The sequence below is a fragment of the Eurosta solidaginis genome, chromosome X (assembly GCF_040869045.1).
Source record: "Eurosta solidaginis isolate ZX-2024a chromosome X, ASM4086904v1, whole genome shotgun sequence".
NCBI classification, from domain to species: Eukaryota; Metazoa; Arthropoda; class Insecta; order Diptera; family Tephritidae; genus Eurosta; species Eurosta solidaginis.
This window is the reverse complement of record NC_090324.1, coordinates 142,696,255-142,722,033: the sequence shown is the minus strand read 5'-3', so window position 1 is coordinate 142,722,033 and position 25,779 is coordinate 142,696,255. Positions and strand designations below refer to the sequence as shown.

The following is a 25,779-nucleotide window of genomic DNA, read 5'->3' as shown; positions in this document are numbered from 1 at the left end:
TACAGTCGTTGAACAATATAGAAAAGACCACACAAAGGGTGTATAGCAAGTTGACAGCTAAACATCATCTAGAGGCACAACAAATTTTTTCCAGTGTCAGGGATAAATTGGTATCCTCACTGAGTAGATATAAATAAAAAAAAAAATTTAAAAAAAAAATAAAAAGAAATAGAAATAAATTTTGCTGTCTTTTTGCCAGAGACTCAACCCAATTTAGGGGAAGCCCTAAAAATAGGGTTGCCAGATTTTTATTTCGGGTTCCCGGGACAAACCTCAAATTTGAGCCAAATCCCAGGGATTTTTAAAAATTTCCCGGGACATTTGAAAATTAAGAAACACCTACATATATATTTGTATGGTTTGCTCATTTCGGCGAAATAATTATATGGAATTAAACTTTTTAAACTCATTTATTTATAATAAATATTTTTTTGAAACAGGCTAACAATTAATATGTTTACTGTGTTTAATGAGAATGAATATTAAGGTGTGCGAAATGTCAAACATTGACAGTATTAAGAACCACAGTAGGAATGAACTTTTCTTCTTTGCAGAGTTGCATGCAATATTCTAATGACCTGAATGCAATCGAAGCCGCAAATATGGCCATGTTTCGTAGTAGATTATAATTTATTAATTTTGATATTGTGAAAATGCCGGGACATAATATTTCCCGGCGGGACACTTTAAAATTTGTGAAAAATACGGATGTCCCGGCCAATACGGGACATTTGGCAACGCTACCTAAAAATTGAAATTACTGATAAAGATTCGCAAACAGAAAGTGACAAAATGCCACAGAAAAACGTTGAATTCATTAAAACTGCATCATCGATCTTACCAGATTTCGATGGAAAATCTGAAAACTAATTCAGTTTTCTGGATGCCCTTGATATCCTCGAGCAAATCAAGGATAGTCACGAGGCTATCGCGGTATCCATTATAAAGACAAAACTAAAAGGGACAGCTAGAAATATAATAAGCACTGAATCTTCCATTCAGGAAATAAAACAAAAATTGATGTTAAAAATCAAGGGTGAATCAGTAGAAGTTTTAACAGCAAAACTCCTGGATATCCAATAACGCAGTAAAACTGCAAATCAATACACTGCTGAAATTGAAAAGCTCACAAAATCGTTGGAAGGAGCATACATATTTGACGGACTAACACCAGAGTTAGCAACCAAGTATGCTACACAATCAGCTGTGAAAGCTATGTGTAAAAACTCCACCAACGACAAAGTAAAAACAATTATACTAGCTGGAACGTTCACCTGAATGAACGAAGCGGTATCAAAATTTACTAACAGTTGCACAGAAGTAACTGGAAATCCAAATTCACTGTTACATATTCGCCAACAAAATCATTTCCGAGGTAACTTCCGCAGGAGTTACCAAAACAATAATTATAGAGGAAATTATAGACGTTCTTTCAATACCTATAACAATTATAACAATAATAATAATAACAGACAAAATAACCAAAGGTCTGGTCGAAATTTCGGATCGCGAGGAAATATCCGCAATAATACCAGAAATGTCCGAAATGTTACACAGCAGGAAAACCAACAAACTCCACCTCGATAAATAAAAAATTATATATTTTCAATTTTTCAAATTTACAACTTAATAGCTACATATCTTCCAAAACAACACTGAATAATTCGATTTCAACCCTCCTAATAGATACAGGAGCGGATATGTTAATTATAAAAAAGGGTCAAATTGACAGTAATGTCACAATTGATAATTCGCAAACAACCGATTTAAGAGGAATTGGTCAAGGTATAACAAGCACTATTGGCATGGTTAAAGCAGACTTAAGGGATGATTATCTATTGATTAAACATAAATTTCATGTAGTAGAAGACAATTTTCCAATTCCATGTGATGGAATATTAGGCTTAGATTTCATTAAAAAATATAATTGCATTCTAGATTATCACAAAGAAGAAGACACTCTAATATTGAGACCATATGATTATCCACAAAATATAATAATTCAGATGACTAACAAACCAACAATCAATAGTATTTCAATTCCCTCACTATCAGAAGTAGTTCGACAAATTCACATATAAAATAAAAATTCAGATTTATTAATCCCACAACAAGAATTGTCTGAAGGTATTTTTATTGCAAACACACTAGCAAATTCACAACAAACATTTGTTAGAATTATAAATACAACAAATAAAAATGCAACACGTACAGAAAACTTGAATGATTATACAATAATTGAAAATAAAAAACTCGAAAATGAGGCCAACAATAAGGAAAAATTAGAAAGATTAAACAAAAATTTTCAAAAATTTGCAAATAAATCACTTAATGCATTTTTTCATTGGAAACAGAACAAATTACCACTAATAATTTTTACAAACAAAAACTTCATATGAAAGACAATAACCCAGCCTACGTAAAAAATTATAGAATACCAGAAGCTCATAAGAGTGAAATTAATAAACAAGTAAACAAATTTGTTAAAGATGACATAATAGAACCTTCAACTTCAGAATTCAATAGTCCAATTTTATTAGTACCGAAAAAATCACTACCGAACAACCAAGAAAAAGATGGAGAATGATTGTAGATTACAGACAGGTAAATAAAAAATTAACCGCAGATAAATTCCCTTTACCAAGAATTGACGACATACTAGATCAATTAGGAAGAGCTAAATATTTTTCATGCTTTGATTTAATGTCTGCATTTCACCAGATTGAACTCAGCGAGGAGTCAAGAGATATATATTTACAGAATATAACGGTGCTTACCGTTTTAAAAGATTACCGTATGGCCTTAAAGTAGCACCGAAATCATTCCAGAGAATGATGATATTGGCATTTACAGGCTTAAAACCTTCACAAGCATTTCTATACATGGACGATTTAGTCGTATTAGGATGCTCCGAAAATCATATGATTAAAAAATTACGAGATGTTTTCGCAACTTGTAGAAGATATAATTTAAAATTACATCCGGATAAATTTTTATTTTTCAGCCAAGAAGTAACCTACCTTGGTCATAAGTGCACAAGCAAAGGAATTTTGCCACATCCCAGTAAATTTGAAACTGTTAAAAATTTCGCAACCCCTAAAAATGCGGATGAGGCGAAAAGATTCGTCGCATTTTGCAATTATTACAGAATATTCATTCCAAATTTTGCGGAATACTCTAGAATAATAACAAGACTTTGCAAGAAAAATGTAGTTTTCGACTGGACAGAGGATTGTAAAAAATCCTTTGAATATTTGAAAGCTGCGTTAATAAGCCCAAATATCCTACAATATCCCGATTTCAATAAACATTTGTGTATAACAACTGACGTAAGTGGGTATGCTTGCGGAGCAGTGTTAAGCCAAGAGTATGAAGGAAAAAATTGACAATTGCATATGCATCAAGATCATTTACAAAAGGAGAAACTAATAAGGCAACAATTGAGAAAGAATTAGCGGTCATTCATTGGGCCATAACATATTTCAGACCATACGTCTGCGGTAAAACATTTTTGGTCAAAACAGACCAAAGACCCTTAACATTTTTATTTTCAATGAAAAACCCTTCATCAAAATTGACTAAAATTAGACTAGATTTGGAAGAATATGATTTCGAGGTTGAGTATATCGCAGGTAAAGAAAACTATGTAGCCGACGCATTATCACGCATAGATATTAAAGACCTAAAACAAATATCGGTAGAAGCGTGTAAAATATTTAAAGTTACGACTAGATCGGAAACTAATAAAAATTATAACAATGAACATTCCAGTGGTAAAAATGAAGAAATAAAAAGTCACAAAGAGAACCCAATAATATATGAAGCGCTAAAAAATGTGACGTAAAGAGACTAGTCCATCTGATTTTCGATCCTCCGAAATTGTTTTTCAAATACGGAAAGAAAATTTGTAGCGAAATTAATATAAAAAAACTTAATTGTTGAGGCAAAGATTGACTTAGGTCAATTCTTTGCCAGGCTTATGGAAGAAGCCGGCAATTTGGGAATTGGAAAAATACAGTTATCCTTAGGAGACAAATTGTTTAAGAATAATTATACCCGGGTAGACAAATATAAAGAAATTGGTACCACAGTTCTCAAAAATTTAATTATAGCATTAACTCCAGAGGTTAAGTATGTGATAAATAACGAGAATATTAAAGAAATTCTTCACAAATATCATGACGATCCTGTTTTTGGTGGCCACCCAGGAATACATCGCATGACAAATAAAATAAGATAAAAATACTACTGGAAAGGAATGAAAAACAATATCAGAAAATATATTAAAAAATGCGTTCACTGTAATAAAAGTAAAGTCAATAAATACCTGAAAGAACGAATGACTATAACGGAGACACCACCAAAGGCTTTCGATATAGTACAAATTGATACAATAAGACCATTACCAACATTGATACATGGAAATGAATATGCGGTTACTATTACATGTGACCTAACCAAATATTTGGTTACAGTGACCGTCCAAAGCAAACATGCTGTAGCAGTTGCTAAGGCTGCATTCGAACATTTCATTCTGGTTTATGGTTGTATGAAAACAATTATAACGGATATGAGAACCGAATACAAAAATAGTTTATTTGAGGAATTGTGCAAGCTTCTAAAAATAGAGCATAAAACCTCAACACCCTACCACCATCAAACTTAGGGTACTGTCGAACGCAGCCATAGAACATTCAATGAATATGTGCGTTCCTACATATCCATTGACAAAGACGATTGGGATGAATAGCTTAAACAAACATACATAAATATGCAAAACTGAGCCCGAGTTTACAAAGCTTCTCATTTGCAACGAAGAAGAACTTCAAACAAATCTACATAGCACACAAATTAATATAGAGACAAAATGTCTCAATTGTGTTGTTAGTGTAGAAATGAGAAAAACTTAATTAAGCACGAAAACAAATACCAGCAGGATAGCCCAGTTGTTAAGGGCAACTTCAGTTTCACCATGTGATTCACGGTTCGAATCCCGGTGAAACCTTTGATAACATTACAAAATTGCCTGATAATGATTACGTTGGCGGTTTTCGAAATGGTTCCATCGCAATATGCCAGTAAATGTTTCTTTCTTTTCAATTTCTCTTAGAAAACATAATAATTGAAATTCAATTATTATAAGCCGGTGTTACGCTCATGAATTCTTAAATATAAGTATAAACTGAACACACCATTAAACAAACATACATAAATATGTTAAACTGAGCCCGAGTTTACAAAGCTTCTCATTCGCAACGAAGAAGAACTTTACAAAAACAAATCTACATGGCACACAGATTAATATAGAGACAAAATGTCTCAATTGTGTTGTTAGTGTAGAAATAAGAAAAACTGAATTAAGCATGAAAACAAATACCAGCAGGATAGCCAAGGGGTTAAAGGCAACTGCAGTTTCACCATGTGATTCACGGTTCGAATCCCGGTGAAACCTTTGATAACATTACAAAATTGCCTGATGATGATTACGTTGGCGGTTTTTGAAATGGTCCCATCGCAATATGCCAGTAAATGTTTCTTTCTTTTCAGTTTCTCTTAGAAAACATAATAATTGAAATTCAATTATTATAATCCGGTGTTAAGCTGATGAATTCTTAAATATAAGTATAAACTGAACACACCATTAAACAAACATACATAAATATGTAAAACTGAGCCCGAGTTTACAAAGCTTCTCATTCGCAACGAAGAAGAACTTTACAAAAACAAATCTACATGACACACAAATTAATATAGAGACAAAATGTCGCAATTGTGTTGTTAGTTTAGAAATGAGAAAAACTGAATTAAGCATGAAAACAAAGACCAGCAGGATAGCCTAGGGGTTAAAGGAAACTGCAGTTTCACCATGTGATTCACGGTTCGAATCCCGGTGAAACTTTTGATAACATTACAAAATTGCCTGATGATGATTACGTTGGCGGTTTTCGAAATGATTCCATCACAATATGCCAGTAAATGTTTCTTTCATTTCAGTTTCTTTTGGAAAACATAATAATTGAAATTCAATTATTATAAGCCGGTGTTAAACTCATGAATTTTAAATATAAGTATAAACTGAACACACCATTAAACAAACATACATAAATATGTAAAACTGAGCCCGAGTTTGCAAAGCTTCTCATTCGCAACGAAGAAGAACTTTATAAAAACAAATCTACATGGCACACAAATTAATATAGAGACAAAATGTCTCAATTGTGTTGTTAGTGGAGAAATGAGAAAAACTAAATTAAGCATGAAAACAAATACCAGCAGGATAGCCTATTGGTTAAAGGCAACTGCAGTTTCACCATGTGATTCACGGTTCGAATCCCGGTGAAACCTTTGATAACATTACAAAATTGCCTGATGATGATTACGTTGGCGGTTTTCGAAATGGTTCCATCGCAATATGCTAGTAAATGTTTCTTTGTTTCAGTTTCTCTTAGAAAGCATAGTAATTGAAATTCAATTATTATAACCGGTGTTAAGCTGGTGAATTCTTAAATATACGTATAAACTGAACACACCATTAAGCAAACATACATAAATATGTAAAACTGAGCCCGAGTTTACAAAGCTTCTCACTCGCAACGAAGAAGAACTTTACAAAAACAAATCTACATGACACTCAAATTAATATAGAGACAAAATGTCTGAATTGTGTTGTTAGTGTAGAAATGAGAAAAACTGAATTAAGCATGAAAAAATACCAGCAGGATAGCCTAGTGGTTAAAGGCAACTGCAGTTTCACCATGTGATTCACCGTTCGAATCCCGGTGAAACTTTTGATAACATTACAAAGTTGCCTGATGATGATTACGTTGGCGGTTTTCGAAATGGTTTCATCACAATATGCCAGTAAATGTTTCTTTCTTTTCAATTTCTCTTAGAAAACATAATAATTGAAATTCAATTATTATAAGCCGGTGTTAAGCTCACGAATTCTTAAATATAAGTATAAACTGAACACACCATTAAAGAAACATACATCGAGATCACAACATCAAACAGCCCACTCATCAACATCACATACAATCCATTATAAATCATACAGTCCATTAGCTTCATCACACAACATCACATCATCATCCAACTACAAGTCACCACAATATACAGTCCATTACAGTCAACAGCACATCATACATTTTCAACATCGCAGTACACTCTTGAAGTTCACATACAATATCCCATCAGAAAAATCATCACATCAACACAACGGCGATCAACGACTCGCTTAAAAAACTTAAGGTACGTGGTTGCTTGGTTGCACACACTTTTTTTCTATTTACGTAATTCACGTAAAGAAAGTGCACTCAGTGATTGATACAAGGCAAAGCAAGTGATAATTCCCCCCACCAGTGGTAAGGGTTACCCGACACCGCTCAAGGTAGACAGTCAGTGAATTTTTTTTAGTTTTTTTTTCACACATTCATCACTGCACTGTGTTGTACCCCCTCGTCGTCACATACGTTGACAAAAACTTGCTGCAGGAACCATATTTTCACTTGGTTGATAGACTTAGCTTATCTATCACAGAATTCACTTTATTAATCAGTTTGCGAGCTGAAATAATACCACAAGCCAAAAAAGTATAACTACGTTGGGTGGCTAGTGGCTTAATCACACAATTAATCTATATCACTTTATTTTATATAGATTGTATTTTTCACACTTTTTTTCTTAATAAATATTTTAAATTGTACGGTTTTCACGTCAAGTTGGATATACAAAATTTATTTCTTTTTGTTGGGAAAGATACCCTGGTTGGCTACTCGAGGATACTCATCAGCGTTCACATCACACTTTTTGTATACACATTAAATCCTCGTCGGGATTTCTATCTGTGGTTCAAATTGCTAGGTTACACACATTAAATTCACATAAGGAGATAGAGTTGTATTTCAAATCTCGATGTTAACACACTATATCCACATCGGGATTACTATCTGCGTTTTAAAACCTTTTTTTAGACACGCTAAATTTTTGGAAAATATTTCTATCTGTGTCTAACACACCTTAGACACATTAAATATTAGCAGACGATTCTCTTCTCTGCATTGCACATCACTGTAGACACATTAAATCCTCGTCAGGATTTCTATCTGTGTTTTAATATCACCTGATACACATTAAATCCTCTCCAGGATTTCTATCTGTGCTGCATATCACTACATACACAATAAATCCTCCTCAGGATTTCAATCTGTAATTTCTATCACTTAATACACACGAAATCCTCGTCAGGATTTCTATCTGTGGTTCACATAATTATTTTATTTTTGCTTATCGCACTAAATTCACATACGGATTTCTATCTGTGTTAACACATTCAATCAGATCAGAATTTCAATCCGTGTGTTTTTAAGGATTCTACTTAGACACAATTCAATCTCAGCAAGATTGATAGCTGTACCACTCAAAAAAAAAAACACACACTTATAATTTTTGCTGCGGTTGCATATACACTAGCGCCACTCAGTCGTTTACCCCCAAGCTCAACACCTTTAAAGAAACAAGATATTCAAATTAATAAAATCAATGGAGACTTATATTAGATTGACTGATTCCATAGTCGAGTTTAAACAAGATTTCAACTCCACCCCGGCCGAATCCCGGAACAAGCACGCCCTTGCACTACTGCAAGAGGAGCTGAGGGCACTATGGAAGAAGAACAAGTCTACATATGAAGGTCTCCTCAGCAATCCTGAGCTGTCAAAAGTGGAACTCGCTAAGAAGAAAGAATAAAAGTTACTTCGCATGCTACCTGCAATGCATGTCTGCTGTGGAGGCTGAAGTCGAAGCTATCACCCCACAGCCGGCAAAAGATGAAGCAAGGGATGAAGACTCTTCGCGCCGTGGACATAAAATGCGGCTGCCGCCTTGCGACACCGATGTATTTAAAGGCGACTACCTTTCTTGGCCAGCCTTTAGAGATATTTTCACGGCCATTTACATCCACAATACCGATCTGAAAGATGTCGAGAAATTATACTATCTCAAACAAAAACGCAAGGGGAGGCAAAAGAAATAGTGAGCAAGTGCTCGTTAACAAACGAGGGGTTTGCAACAGCCTGAAAAAACTTAAGCGACAGATATGAAAATAAACGTATCCTAGTAAACATCCAACTTAAACTCTCATTAAATCTGACGGCAGTCGAACACGAGTGTGGAACCTCAATCGAAAAATTGCAACGGGAGATAAACAATTGCATCTCTGCGCTACAATGTCATAATATTGACATCACAAATTGGAATGCAATTATAACCTACTTATGCTCAACAAAACTCCCTGAATCTACATTGGCTCTTTGGGAAAAGACCGTAGAACGAAAAACAGATATCCCGAAATGGGAGGATATGGACAAATTCCTGTCCAATCGCTTCCAGACATTAGAGACGCTTTCTGATCTTAGGGGTAACAAAACCACAAAATTCGAATTCTAGGGAAAATTCTACAAAACTTGGGGTTTACCAAGCCACCGTACTAAAGCTGGCATGTAAGATGTGCAACAGTACGGAGCACAAATTACGAAATTGCCAAAAATTCCGTAGGTTGTCTAGGTCAGGGAAAATAGAGTTTGTAAAAAGCAATAGTTATTGTCTGAATTGTCTATCGGGTGGACACACCGTGACACGCTGCACTAGCCCATTCAATTGCAGCACGTACCACGCAAGGCACAACACCTTGCTCCATCTTCCGACAGCACTACCAAAGACAACTCCTCAAAGGTGGACTCAAAACGCCACCGACAACACACCTTCAACCTCACAGCCGGCGAGGGCAAAGATGGAGTCTGAAAAAAGCAAGATAATGCTAACACAACTACAGGGGTGTTATTATGAACAGCGCGGGTTAATACACACTACAATGGAGTGAAATTTTCCGCCAGAGCGCTGATAGACTCTGGGTCCGAGTGCTCCTTCATAACTGAGAGACTCAAGAAGAGAATAAACCTGCCATCCAAACGTTTGCATGTGCAAGTGTCGGGAATAAACAATACGCTATCGGCGCAGGTAAAAGAATCGTGCTCGATTAACTTAGGTTCGCTTACAGACCCCTTAGTAAGCATCGATACAGTGGCCATAGTCCTACCTCAATTAACAGGGGACCTTCCGACTTGCCAAGTGAGCGCAACGACTGGGCAGTCGTTCCCTGATCTGATTCTGGCGGATAAGATATTCTTCATTAATGAACTAGTGGACCTCATACTTGGAGGCGACATATATCCCCAGATAATACTAAACGGTATACGGAAGAACGTTCTAAATACGCTTCTCGCCCAAGAAATCTTCTTCGGTTGGATGTTAACCGGTCGTGCAGAAGCACCTCACCCAACCAATATACGGGTATACTTTTTCAATGAAATAAGCTCAGACAAGCAACTAACCGCTTTCTGGGAAATCGAAAACATACCTCCCAACGGAAAGGAACTATGACCGTCGCCCCTCCCTTCAAACAAGACTTCCCAAAAACCCTCTGTTTGGGCCCATCTCTTAAGAGCGTCTGCTGGACAAAATCTGCGTTAGTCGACTTATGGCAAAAACAAGGGAGGCACCAGTGAAAACAATTTCATTACCACGATTGTAGTTATGCGGTGCCGTCTTGCTGGCTGAGACTTTGGAAAATGTGATGGAGAACCTGAACTTAGGCACATTTAACATTCACCTATGGACAGATTCGACCATCGTCCTAGCATGGATTCGAAAACCCCCTTGTTCCTGGTCAACATTTGTAGCTCACAGGGTGACAAAAATCGTGGAGAAAGTAGGAAATAAAGCTTGGCATCATGTCGAGTCCGCGTCAAATCCAGCGGACTTAGCCAGCAGAGGACTTCCAGCCACGGACCTAGGCGACAACTCTTTGTGCATGGACCTTCTTGGCTGCAAGAAGGCAAAGCGAAATGGCCATCTCAAGGCGAACAGGAGTACCACACAAATATCGAAGAAAAACGAGTACAAGTGTATGCAGCAACAAATATCAACAATAGCGAGGTTATTCTTGATCGGTTTTCCGATCTATCAAGGGCGTGGCGTGTAATCTCCTACATTATAAGATTCTCGAATAGAACTCATCCAAAATCTAAAGCGTCCTTTAAAGCAGAGTCGCACCAGATTTCGCTTGATGAAATCAAGGCTACGACTAGCCGTCTCATAAGGATATCCCAAACAAACCACTATGCCGAAGAAATAAACCCTCTGAGAACTAGGAAACCCATCGCGGGCAAAAGCGAGATCCTCTCTCTAGACCCCTTTATCGACGAAGATAATGTCCTTCGGATGGGGGTCGTCTCAATGCATCCAGGGACGTTCCCGTCAACGAGCGTCACACGATAATCCTCCCTTACGCCTGCCGACTCACCCGTCTCCTAGTCCAGTTTGTCCACACCATTTCCATACATGGCGGAAACCAAATAATGCTGCGGCTCCTATGCACGCAGTATTGGATACCTCGGGTCAAAAACATGATCCGATCCATCATTCACAACTGCATGGCCTGTACGCTATTCCGCAAACGTTCCCCGATGCTCCCTGCGGAACGCGCTACCTTTTCTCGGGAATTTACCAACAGCGGGGTGGATTTTGCCGGACCGTTTGACATCAAGTCTTACAGCGGACGAGGCCGCCGCATGTCTCAGGGTTACGTCTGCCTATTCGTCTGCTTTGCGACTAAGGCGATCCACTTAGGGGCGACTAGCGACCTCAGCACCGCCGTGTTTCTAGCAGCGTTTAGTCGGTTTCTCGCCAGACGAGGATGCCCGAAAAACCTCTATTCCGACAACGGGACGAACTTTGTCGGTGCGCCGAGGGCTCTCTGCTCAGAGTTCAAGGCATTCTGCGCTGATGCGCGCGACCAAACCCTCTCTAAATATGCCCACCAAACCCTGACATGGCACTTCATACCAGCAGCTGCTCCTCATATGGGCGGGCTGTAGGAAGCGGGAGTCAAGAGTTTCAAAACTCATTTCAAAAAGATCGCATCGGATCATAAAATTACTCTCGACACACCGCAATAATCGGGCTCTCCGCGTGAGCGGATCACGTGCGAGGCTACCACTGAGTCTTTCAAACCGCCCCCGGCACTCAGTGCCAATGTCGGAATCCTCGGACTCGTCATGTGATCGGAAACCTAGCAATCTAAACTAACTTCACAAGTATTCGCCGCGTGGGACTTCCCTTGAGGATTCCCACCTCCCTAAGCACTGTGTGCCACACAGGAATCCCCGTTCTCACCACGGGAATCTACACTAGTCTCTAAACCTCGCGCTCTTGGGTGACGGAGATGAAAGGAGTACCTACCGAGAAACTGTCGAGGGAAAGGGAGAACCCAGCTCTCGTTCACCCCGAACGAGGCCAACAAACCCCCTAGCCCACCTCCCGTTTACCCCGAACGAAGCCAACAAACCGCTAAAACCAAGACTCGTTCACCCTGACCGAGGCCAACAACTCGCTCAACCCAGCTCCCGTTCACCCCGAACGAGGCCAACAGAATCCTAACGCAGACCCACTATCTGCCACAGAATACCAGCCCTAGGCTGTACTACTAATACAATTCAATCTTAATGCGTTAAAGCCCAACAAACCTTTCTTTAATGTTTTTGGAAATAACTTCAAATTTATAAAAGAAACGAAGTGAAAACGTTTTCAATATTAACAATAATTTTAATCTTCTTCAATAATCATTTCGCAAACGTCGAGACCGAATACTTGTTCATGATTTAGTTTTCTAAATAAAAATCAAATATATTGCTTAAAAAAAAAAAAAAAAACTATGTAAGCATACATTTTTTAGCTTCGAACCAACGTGTCATTTCCGTTTTCCTTCAAACGTTTTGTAAACGAAAGAGCAGAGTAATACTGTTTTCACACATAAACTTAATGATCTCATTTCACCTGCTAAGGAAATCGTAAATTTTTTGCTTTCACACAGAAATAACTGCTCGATTAGTATGAAGGATGAGACAGACAATCATGGCGGAACGATACAAGGTGGGAGCATGTTGACATACCTACAAACAAAAAAAATTCCATGTACTTGTAAATTCGATGGACAAATGTCAAAATCGTACTGCGCCGGTAGTTGATGTATCAAATCAAATAAAAAAGGTTATAATCAGCTGTTCGATGCGGCCACCTTGTATCGTTCCGCCATGCAGACAATGATATTTGCTTTGAAAACTAAGAAACGGAAACGGAAGCGGAACGCTGCCAACAGAGTTGCATTGTGCTTTTGACTTCATTAGGCATTCGATTAGCTACTAATGAAATAATAATAGATTCGAATTTTGTAGGGAAGATTGAGCTCAATAAGCGTCTTAATGTAGAAAATTGCCTTTATTATTCAATAAGCCGTCTGTTTGTTTAGTATAAGCTTCACATCTATCTCCGCATATATATGTATAAGCACAAATATATAGGACTATCTACATATATGACTATGCGAACATATACGGCTTCCCAGCCGGCAAATTTCAAGTAGACATCATACCCCAAAATGATTAAAACTTTCACATTCAAAGGTAATTTCGGTTAAAAAGTTAATTTATAATAAATAAATGTCTCTTCTATGTGATTATGCTTAAATAATCATTTCTGATTCATATCTCAGACCAAATAAAATCTTCAATGACAAGTAAAACTTCAATACGTAGAATATTCATTAATCAGTCAACCCAGATAAGCAGAAAAGATTCAGAAAGCTGAATGAGAAAAAAAGATTAAAAAGTGTTGGTAACTTAAAGTAAACATATTTGAGTCAAATATGATTCCGAAAGACAAATGAAAACCAATATTCAGTTTCCACCCAAAGACGGCCTAGATGTGGCGCAATAACCACCACGTCAAACAAATAACTAACGATTCATAAGTTAAAGAATTCTGCCTCTTAATGCAGCCCCTACAGCAACTACAGTTATCCATATTCCGAGTCTGATTATACACATCACGAATAGCTACTGGTTTAGAGTCATAATAAAGGTAGTTAATATTCGTTCGAGATCTGTCGTTGTTTGGTATACTATTAAAAGATTAGTGACGCATGAATTCATTACAGCGGCCTGAAATCCGCCTGGTATTGAGTCTAACTATCGCTGGTTAGGTGATTGATGACGAGTTCTTCTCCAACGGATGGCCACGGATAGGACTTATAGGACGTGCGATCGCGACTTTCCTTGGTGTGGTATGTGGGGAAACTCCCTCAAATACCGTCCGAGACTAATGCAGGAACCAAGCAGTAGGTTGCTATTCTCCTCACCGACTAGAAGACTTAGGTTCGCAGTTACTTCGTGCAGCGTCACGAACTCGGAGTTACCGTAGGCACTTGGTATAGAATCACCGTCACATATTGGTAGTTTTTTTTTTGGTATTATTTTATTTATATTATTGTATGCAAACCAACTGTTTGGCTGCTTAATGAGTATATAAAGGACTTGCATGTGTCCGAAAAAACACATCGTTGTTAATAAAATAATGAACAAAAAAATAATAATAATTAAATCGTTTTCGATAAATATTTGCTGGTTATGGCGTATAGTTCTTGTTTGGGTATTTTGGTGCAGTTTTTCCTACAGAAATAGTTTGCTTTCGCACATTTCTTAAGACACTTTCGAAGTCTTGCTATTCATTGCGCAAACTCAAACGCAAATTGAAGAACAATAGAAGGGACCACCCATTGTAAAACTCTATTACAACTTTATTACAGCTAAAACCCATACAAATTATACAAACCCCTTTGAACCGGTATAATCGTTCAAGAGGTCCTATCATACACCCTAAGTACTCACGCCAAACTAAAAATCATATCAATCACAATGTCGCGAACCGCTTGTCGATGTCTTTTACCACACATGGACCATGCCAGGGAGCCGTTAGGGTGGGGACCGTCATATTGCCCACTGGGATTGAATATGCAAGAGATGAAGCGGTAGTGCTGGTATTACCTTCAAACCTTAGGGTTGCATTTATTTCGATGGTCATATCTTGCCAACGTGCGGTGTATGTACTGCGCTACCTAAATTTTACGCAAAAGATAATTTGTAAAATTCCACACAACAAATCTAATAAATTCAACGAATTATCTCATACCTTCAGTTGACCCAACTGCTGATTTGCTGGACCGATCCAGTATCCAGTACGAAGGGGTGGTGCCAGAGGCCCATCGGGGACATAATGATTGCCGTAACAGCAATAGTTGACAGGAGACTGAAACCCCCACCAGGATCATTGAGCGCCACCGAGTCGAGGAATGTCGCTGTTAGTAGAATTTCGGCATGGCTGCGCAAAAAGGGTAAACACCTCTGGCTCGTCCGCATTGTGAGCTCCTTTTTTTTTTAGTTATTTAACACTATAATGAAGACACAAGAAATATGGAGTAAATATAAGAGTTCTATGCGAGCAATGGTTGTTACTAGTACCCTCATCTAATTTCTTATTCTTCATATTTAGTTATAATAATAAAAATAATAATCAACGCGTCAATTGGACTACGAAAATACTAGGCTATCAGCGCGAAAAGTCACGCATTTACATAGCTTGTGCGTTGTTCCAGTCAGCGAAGCGAATGTAAATATGGATATCAGCGATCAAATTGCGCTCGCGAAACACTGCCATTGATCACCATGCTCTGATCACCATTACCTGGTCCATTGTTAGTGCCGTCATTGCAACAGGCACTACCGTCATGAAAATAACAAATATTGGTCAAAGCTGCGGCAGCTGAACCACCACCACCAAAAGATTCGTCCAGCTCATAGCCGCGATCCATGTAATAAATTGACCGCATCAAGTCTAAGTTGTATGTTCAATATGCAACGGAAGATAAAGCCGTTGGAACACGTTTACCAAAATAATGCGCCACTATATTCCTCGGATGCCAGAGGGAGCGGCGGTGGGGTTGCGGTTTCGGATGGACTGCTTCCGGATCATATCCTTGTGTACTAGACACAGATAAATTTATGCTTGGAACAAACATGAAAAATGCACAAACCAATAGAAAAAGGTAAAGTAGACATAGCTTCTTCAATTGTTGAACTCTCAAACCCACCACTATTTGTTTTCCTCTATTATGCGCACTGCCTACTAATAGCGAAACTTTTCCGTGTTTTAATCGTTTTGTTGTTGTTCCTGCGTACCAGGAGATGCCTGACCGGCCGGCACAGTAAGGTTGATGATATTACGAGCACGCAGACAATACAACCTTATGTACCGATGTCATGGTATTCTGGTAATTGTTCCAACGAAAACTAAGATATTGGTGCCATCTTGGTGCCAATGTTTCCCTGAGTTTCTATTCCAGCTTGTTGTTAATCTAATCCTTTATACAGTCGCTTTTACTGATTCCCGATCTTTATCAATTTCTTCTATTATTCTGCCATTGCCGACAAGCAATTAGCAATACACAGCCGTATTCAACTGTTCAACTACACTGCCAACTGTTACGTCGCTGCACTGGAGGGCAATCTTTTGCATAATATTTAATTGGATTGTTCCCTGTACATAGGTCGTCTAACACCCTGTAGTTTTCACAAATTAATTGGTGCCTATCTCAACAGGTAGAGTTCGTTTAGAATTTATTCATTTTTTTCTCACTTTGTTATGGTCATCTAAATTGGACCGGATATAGATACGCGTGTATCTAAATTACAATTTTCAATGCCATTTAAGTAGTCCTGATAGAACTTAATAGTAAGCACAAGGTTTCGTGATGGTTGCGCCGATTGGTTGCAAATATGATACAAGAATGTTTTAGCAATAATAAATATCGAGAGCGATTATTTAGCTACGAAATGTTAAGTTCCAAAATGAAATGAATTAAAATTAGATTAATAAAAATCACATACCATTACAAATCAGATCCTTCCACCACCTAAAAGTATGTACGCTTATATGTACTCAGTCATATGCTCTTTGACACATAAGTATATATTCATTCGAAGAAGTTCTTCTTGGCTGAAGGCAAATCGAAGGATATCGTTGATAATCTGGCCATTTTTGGCGTGAGAAATGTATGGTTTGGCTTTGCAAACTTGGAATTAGCATCATCCTTTGGTGGTGCACCCACCATAATCTGTGTGTCACTCATCACTATCATGACTGTGTTTACCATTTTTGCAATTATCGCCATAATGAAATTTTTTAGTGCATTTTTCACCAGACGAAAAGCAACCAACACGTTTTGAAGCACATTCTTTACGACATTTACAACCCAAATGCTTAGTTTTAGTTGTGATACATGCTTTTTGTCGCTACTAGTGGTAGAATCTTTAGCAAATGTTTCATACCTTTTTTTGCGTGTACCCTACGGTAGTTCAGGCGATCATGCCCTTTAAATCTGTTTGCTGAAATGAAACAAAAATAATAAGAAATTAGAATATTTATAAAATTATCAAAAGGGAACGATACTGGCATACTTACCAAGCCCACGTTTTCGTCGTAGTGAAAATTTATTCGGAAATGTTTCTATACTCATTTCCATGAATTAATGACGTTTTTGAATGAACGAAACAAGGTTGTCACTCGTCTGACATTGCCTTTTTGTTTCTTAAGCGGTGAACACATTGTAGGCGTTACCGTGGGACCACAATTCGGAACCGTGAGATCCGACAAGCTCGAACAGTCATACGCGAGCTATGGAGGTGCCCGACACACCCTGCCAACAGCTATGGTTCGGAACACAAAAAAAAAAACAACAAAATTATAAAAGAGAAAAAAAGGGGTGGGGGAACAAATAAAGGACGAGAAGAAATTAAGCGTGTTTTACAAAGACGGAACATTTAATAAGACATATTTATAATTTTTTTGGTAAATATATATTTACAAAAAATCAAAATGGGAAAAACAAAACGTTAAAGCGAAGCGAAAAAATCTTCCGATGTAACCACAGCGAGGAAGCCGAAGGGTATCGCTTCCCGCAGCTGCATCTATAGGGAGCAAAACCCATGTGGCGATTGAGGTGGGCCTTCAACGTGGTAAAGCAGCTGAGCGTGTGCCCACACACTCGGCACACTTGCCCGCCAGAAGAGTCAGCGCGCACCCAAAGGACCCCCTCATAGCCCCGATAAAAACGGGTATACCACGAAGGCCCCGCCTCATAATACCGCACCGTCAATCTTATGCGATTGTAGTTCCGCGGCACATTCAAAAATGTAATTCGGGGTGTTAGACGACGTTCGGAAGAGGCCCTGAAACGGAAAAGAAAGAAAGTGGTAATCGCACATTAGGAAAGAGGATCCAAAATAAAGAAAGGAAGCCACAATCCGCATACTTACATGCTTGCTTGGTAAAACCTCCTATACACTCGTCACTGGTCACGCTATAAATGTCGTTCCTGTGCACAGATTCAGCAAACATAACAACACTAAAATACAGTGCTACCAGACAGACATCAGCAAATGAGTAAAACCAAAAGCGCTGATCAGATGAACAGCCGTCGACGGCAAGCTTAACTTAAAAAAAAAAACCGACAACGAAAATACTTTAAGGTAAACAACCTCTAATACTTAAAGACTCCAAACAAGGAAAAATGATAATTTTTTGATAAAATGATCAAAGTTCATATCGTGTTAGAACTCACACGTGAATTTCCTCAAATAATTCATGACATGACCATTAGTTATCGTTATGCTGCCAAATTGGCAGCACCGCCTAGCTGTCTCCCCCCAATGAGTGGAAGAGTCAGCAGCTGACAGCTCTACAAATTACCACACTCGGTAGTGTCGGCCACCCCCACCAGGGTTGTGTTGAAATCAGCAAGCACACCACAATTTGTGATTCTCACACAAAATGGCCAAAATCAACACAAAGGGTGTTCCAGGGCAGCGAATAAGGGACACTTTACATCTGTCGCACACAAATTTGGACGACGTCGCTTAAACGACAATCTCATTCTCCAGCTCTGAATTACAAAGAGCCGTGACAATACACGGATTTACCGTGATATAGTGTATATAACCGCGTTTTTCCTGCATAAGCAACTACCAAAAAATATAGTTGGTCTAGTCTATGTTCAATAATTTTATTTTTTCACTCTTTTGATTGTTTGAATATCAGAATTTTCATTCTGATGAAAACATATTCAAAATTAAAGATACTTTTAGGCGTATCTCAATGAAATTCTACTAAACCTAACAGTGGTTTCAACCACTACACGTCATTATGTCGGCAGAATAACTTAATCTGATTATTCATCCCAAATAAACCTTTTATCCCGAGTACGCCAATCACAATATTAGCCAATTAAGCTCCTAGTACCTGCTCATATGCCACCCAACCCCCTGGAGTTTAAAACAAATAATAACAAATTCCCGTTCCAGAATGACGGGCTTCTCGGTCAAACGGAACAAGACGGAGCAACGCGTTGCCTCCTTCACCTTCTCCTGCCGGTTGTGCCATAAGAATCACGGCATACGACTATGCCCGCTGTACAGGGGAATGTCGGCAGAAGAACGCCTCCGGGCCGTCCTCATTCACCGGCACTGCCCCCATTTGCCTATAGCCGTTCCATCGGTTGGAAATATGCCCTAACAGCGACCGGTGCCACCGCTGCCGGGAACCACACCACACTACGCTGCATATGGAGGATGAGCAACCGCAGCCACGCTCTACCTACCATGACAAGCACGACGAGGAAGTAAGCGCCGACGAGGTGCTCTCTATACACATAACGGAGGACATCCGGTCATGGGCCACACAGGTAGCGGATGAGGAGGAAGAAATGGAAGAGATCTCCAGAGGTGCAACAGCTTTAGCTATCGCCCCAGCTCCCAAAGGTGAAGCACGATCCTTTCGACCGCTGCTGCAACACGAAAAACGGCCCGCAGTCCCGGACCGGAAACGCGATCAGGTGCGAAAGAAACACGGGGATGGCGCGGAGACACGTCCTTTCCGCCCATCACACCGCAATGCCAGTGGGCGACGGGGTGGCGCGGAGCCGCGTCCGTTCCGCTCGACCCGACGCTCCACTGACAGAGCGGCCCCGTATCCACCACGCAAGGAAGGTATTACCACGACTCTAGTCTCACGAGAGGCGATCGCAACCGGCTTCCGAACAGGGAGACTGCGGGCAACCAACGACGCGACGACGATTACCCGATCATTTATAGCTATTGCTCCTACCGTGATTGTGCGAATAGAAGCAGGGGGTCGCCTCCATTTGAAGCACGCCCTCTTTGATCCCTGCGCCGACGTCCGTGATATACGCGCACTTAGCCAACGACCTCCAGCTCGAGTGGCTTAAGACGGCCAGACTTACGAAGTTTAACTTAGTGCTACCCGGGAAGTATGGAATTACGGATAGGATCACGACCCAGGCTACCGTTGTAGCACGACATACTCGTCTGAGCCCGACCGCAAAGATTAACTCCTCGATCGCCTCATCATTTCAGTTCATGAAACTGGCTGACCCGACGTTTTATCGATCCGCGCCGGTGCTGCTAACACTTGGTGCCGACGTCTACGCCACCATCATGGTCAGTGGCACACCGCCGGCTACGGTCAATGGGCTTCTCATGCAGCCCACTGTCTTCGGACTGGTAATATCCGGAGCTTTCCAACAATAATGTTCTGGCATCGCTCATGTGCAGTTATTATAATTTCCTACCAATTACAAAAGTACATCTAATTAACCAGGTGCATCAAAACCAAGCAACCCCACGTACATGAACACTAAGTTTTCCTTTTTTATTCACAGCTCCGCCCAGAGAGGCTGCATTAGTGGAGACCGGGAGTTCACAGGAGATCCTATTGGAATTTTAATTTATATAAGTTATTACGCCTTGGGACGGTTGCTGACGTACTCATCACTTTTTTTGTTCTTTCGAGTTGCTCGCCGCAAGGGGACCGCCATGTTTAGACCACCAGCCAAAATATTCGCTACCACCCTAATGCACATTTTTAGCAATATTATTATTTACCGGTAACGGGCGGCAGGGTGGGTGGGGGAGCGCTAACTTCAAAGGGGAAAAACTCGACGAAAGTTAGCTATCGGCAGGTGGTGCGGACCTTTTCGTTTTAAACTCGTCCACTTCTATTTTGGAACGTCCACGAGCCAGCAGCTAGCCCCAGGTGAGTAATATAAATCAACCATTTTCCACAGTTTTATATGTGAATAATTTGCGAGTGTCAGTGAATTGATATTTGCAAATAATAAGTTTTATAAATTTGAATTGGCAAGTACATTTAGTTTTATAATTAGTTTTATAAATTTGAATTGCCAAGTGCATCTATTTGTATGTCGTTGTTATTGTTGTGGCAGTGCTTCGCCCCACCTAACAGCCGCGACCGATCACAAATTATCATCAATATCCTCTAACGGGAGTCCAAGGAAACTTGCTGTTTCAACAGGGGTGGACCATAAGGAAAGGGGTGTTAGAGGCGTTGGTTCCACATTACAATTAAAGAGATGGTTAGTGTCATGTGCGGACACATTGCAGGCGGGGCATACATTTTGTATGTCGGGGTTGATTCTGGATAGGTAAGAGTTTAACATGTTACAGTATCCAGAACGAAGTTGAGCAAGAGTGACACGCGTTTCCCTGGGGAGTATGCGTTCCTCTTCCGCGAGTTTTGGATACTTTTCTTTGAGTACTGGATTCACCGGGCAATTCCCGGCATAACGGTCCGACGCCTGTTTGTGGAGTTCACCAAGGACCTGCTTGTGTTTTTTCGCTTCATACGGCTGGGGAGGTGCCGTTTTTCCTCAAAATGCTTACGGAGATGGCTCCTTAAGCCCCTAGGCGGTGCTGGCTCATCAATCAGATGTCTGTTGGGATGCTCAGGTTTCTGGGTATTCAACAGGAACTGTTTGGTCAGCATCTCATTTCTCTCCCTGATGGGGAGTAGTCTCGCCTCATTATGCAGATGGTGTTCTGGGGACATAAGAGGACAGCCCGTGGCGATTCTGAGAGCAGTATTTTGGCAGGCCTGTAGCTTCTTCCAGTGGGTAATTTTTATTCTATTTGTTTTTATTCTATTTGTAGAATTTAACACCTTGCAATTGTCACTTAATTTTATATTTCCAATTAATCACTTGCCTAGATTTGAATGTGCCAAGTGCATTTTGTATTTCAATTAATTAATCCCCTTCATCAAATACAGCAAAGATTTGCTCTCTTTTAATATAGTAAATAAAAATTGTTATTGTGTAATATTAACTCGGTTTTTATTTCTTTTCATTGCGACGCACACGCCCGACTCCCCCGGGCCCACACTGCCCCCGCAACAGACATTTTTGGGTAGGGTTGCCATGTAGGGTTGGGGTAGTTAGACGAAATAGTACTCTACTTACTCATATTCTATTAAAGCTTTAAAGGAGAACATTAAGGTTAAAAATCTTCGTAAAAAAATCTTACACATGATTCGGCTCAATTTTCTTAATTTCACACACGCTAGTAAAATTGAGATGCAATATCAAGGCACCGTGGCAAATTCTAGCGAAATATATTTAAATGCACATTTTTGGCAAATTTGAAATGAATAATTGCAATTTCTCACAGATTACTATTAGAAAGATTTCTCACCATAGCAAAAAGATATCTCACCATGGTAATTTGCTACCGTTGAACATTAGAAGCATATGTTCCATTTGAAAACGACATCTAACCATTTAACTACTTACCAACAGATGGCGCTTAGGGAAGTAAGTTGACATTTAATTAAACTAACAGATAGTTGTCATTCGTCAAATTTACATGTTTTTGGAATGTAATAAAATTGTGAGACTTTCATAGTGTACAACTAAAAAAATATTTGAAATTAATAATTCGGCGCATGAAGATACTCGACCTCAATAACTTAGTTCTCGGTTTCACTAATTGTCATAACAATCCCTTATACTATTGGCTGGAATTACCCATTTCAAATTTTTCATTGCAATTCATTTTGAGGTTAGTGTTTGATATGTTTTTGAAATCTATTTTTAAGGAAATGAAATATTGGTAAGTAAAAAAATATATGTACATATAAAAAAAGTAGAGTTTTATTAATGATGACATGTAGAACAAAGTATGTTATGCGGCATACTCGAAGATTTCCGAGCAAAGCTCGGTCGCCCAGGTACTACATATGTATGAACAATTTTCAAGTAGCTTAAAAACTAATGTAGCTTGACATAGAAGTATTGAATGCATTAGTTATGTGAATTAATAAATGTAAGTTTTTCAGCTTGTAATAAATAAAGCACTATCTTTTCCACCTAGAATTAAAGAGAAGAAAATAAAAAACTGTAAACATTTCCTTTATAAAATGTTTGAGTAGAAACATGTCCGTTCAACTGGTAATAAAGAATGCAAGTGACGTTTATTTTCTATTAATTAATTTTGACAGTTCTATGCTGTCATAATACATAACATCTTCCTCTTCTTTTTTCTAAAATCTAATGATTGGTAACAATCAATTGGTTTTGCACGGCATTCGCTCTGGCGTAAGGAATCAGAGTCCGCTAACTGATTGTCACCACTTACAATTACATCTTAATTTTTTTTCAATTTCTTTGCTTTTATAAACATCATCCTGAACACGTCTTTCAGAATCATGCTGAGAACTCATATTTTCCTTTATATTTACACATTTTTTTGAAGTTTTCTTTTTTCGTATTTGGTTTACATCAATATAACGAATGTGATTATTTACTCTTATTAAGTACCTTTAGTTAGATATCTTTTTCTCAATGACAGCAGGTATCCATTTAACAAATTCTGTGAAATGATTTAAATAATATACTACCTCCCCTACTTTATAATACTGATTTGCTCTTTTTACACTAGATTGTGTAGTATAAATCTTATTTTATTTACAATTTCTTCTCTTAGTGTTCCTAAGCTTAAGTTTTCTTTTTCAAATCTAATACAATTCTAGGCTTGTATGCGAATAACATTGCTGAAGGTGACTGACCGGTTGCTGTACTTGGTGTATTACGATAGTAAAGCAAGAATTTTTTAACTTTTCGTTCTATGGATAGTGAACTTTCTTTACACAAGCAATATTTTTTGAAAACTGTTTTGATCGTACGAACACAGCGCTCCGCTAATCCGTTTGACTCCGGATGATACGGTGGACTCTTACATATATTAATACCATTGCTTATACAAAACTGAATGAATTCTCTTCTTTGAAATGGTGGACCATTATCACTAAATGTATTCTTTGGATAACCAAAGTATTCAAATACACTGAGTAATTGATTTATAACGCTATGGTAAAGCTACGGTAGTACCCATAATTTTTATTTCACAAAATTTTCGTAAATGAGTCTACCATTAAGAAAATTTTTTTTCCTGAGAAATCAAAGAAGTCAATATGGATTCTTTCAAATGGAAATGCAGATTTTTTCCAAAGTGTTTCGGTTTTGAGTTTATTTGGTGTTCTAATTTGTTGACATACTTCGCAGTTGCTAACATATTTCTCGATGTCTATATCGCAATTATTCCACCAAACATAAGATCTTGCTACAATTTTCATACGAACAATGCGCATATGACTCCTCTGAAGCATTTTCAAAACACAATTTCGGAAACATTCCGGAATAATTACTCTTGAAATGTAGAACAGACAATTGTCTTCAATTGACAATCTGGCCCTATTAGCAAAGTATTTTTTATATTTGTCTTCAACTTTAATTGGCCATTTGTTTTTAACGAAATAATAAATTTTCTACAAATTTTTTCTACCTTTGTTTCATTGGCTATTTCTTTTAAATTTAAATGTAATTCATTGGAAACATTTAAAAAATTAACCGAAATACTTTTTATTTCGGTTTTTTCATTTTCCAATGGTAAACGAGACAATGCATCTACATGAGACATTTGCTTAGCATTCTTATGTTTAATTTCATACTGATACATAGACAATTCAATCGACCATCGCTGCAAACGTGCCACTGCTACCGCGCTATATTCGATAGATCCTGATCAAACGTCACACCCAAGATTTTGGGGTATAGGACAGTCGGTAGCGTAGTGCCATCGACGTGGATGTTCAAAATGGTCGACATTTGGGACGTCCATGTTGTAAATAAGTTCGCGGAGGATTTAGTCGGTGATAATGCCAGATTTCGCGAGGCGAAAAAACTGGAGAGATCAGGGAGGTAGCCGTTTATTCTGTTGCAAAGCTCATCGATCTGTGGGTCTGGACCTGTGGCCATTATTGTGCAGTCATCGGCGTAGGAAACGATAGTAACTTCTTCTGGTGGCGAAGGTAGCTTAGATATGTAGAAATTAAACAAAAGTGGGGATAGGACACCGCCCTGAGGCACCCCTTGTTTAATTCTTCTTGGCTTTGATATTTCGTTTCTGAATTGCACCGATGCCTGCCGACCACCCAGATAATTTGCGGTCCACCTTTTAAGACGTGGGGGATGGGTAGACCCTTTCAAGTCTTGCAGTAACGTGCCATGGTTGACCGTATCAAACGCTTTTGATAGGTCTAGCGCTACGAGTACTGTTCTATGGTAGGGGTTTTGATTTAAACCGCATTTATCTGGGTGCTGGGTGGGATGGAATTTAGCGCGGTGGTGGTGCTATGGAGTTTTCTGAAGCCATACTGATGACAGGCTAGATGCATATATAACGGGTTCCACGGGATAGACGTGCTGCATTTGCTCTTCATAAGATAGTCTATACATATATATAAAATATGATGTATGTATATATATATATATATAAAATAGGATGTATGTATGTATTTATGTATGTATGTATAACTTAGTAGGATCCCGGAGAGTGTTTGTGAAAAGTTTTTTTCCGGGAAGTGGACCAGGGACCGATTTATGTTAAACTATCGTATATA

General features: G+C 38.8%; 1 protein-coding gene across 13 annotated transcripts in view; it reads left to right on the top strand.

Annotated features, from left to right (window-relative positions):
- The window catches only part of PIP4K (phosphatidylinositol 5-phosphate 4-kinase), a 1,849,876-nt gene that overhangs the window by 556,694 nt on the left and 1,267,403 nt on the right, over window positions 1–25,779 (top strand). Inside the window, exon 1 of one of the 13 annotated variants that reach the window (XM_067758110.1) lies at window positions 21,037–21,060. The exons of the other annotated variants lie outside the window; for them this stretch is intronic. The gene's annotated coding sequence lies outside the window, so the exon portion shown is untranslated. Of the gene's footprint in view, window positions 1–21,036; window positions 21,061–25,779 lie in introns of those variants that run through there. 13 annotated transcript variants of the gene reach the window in all.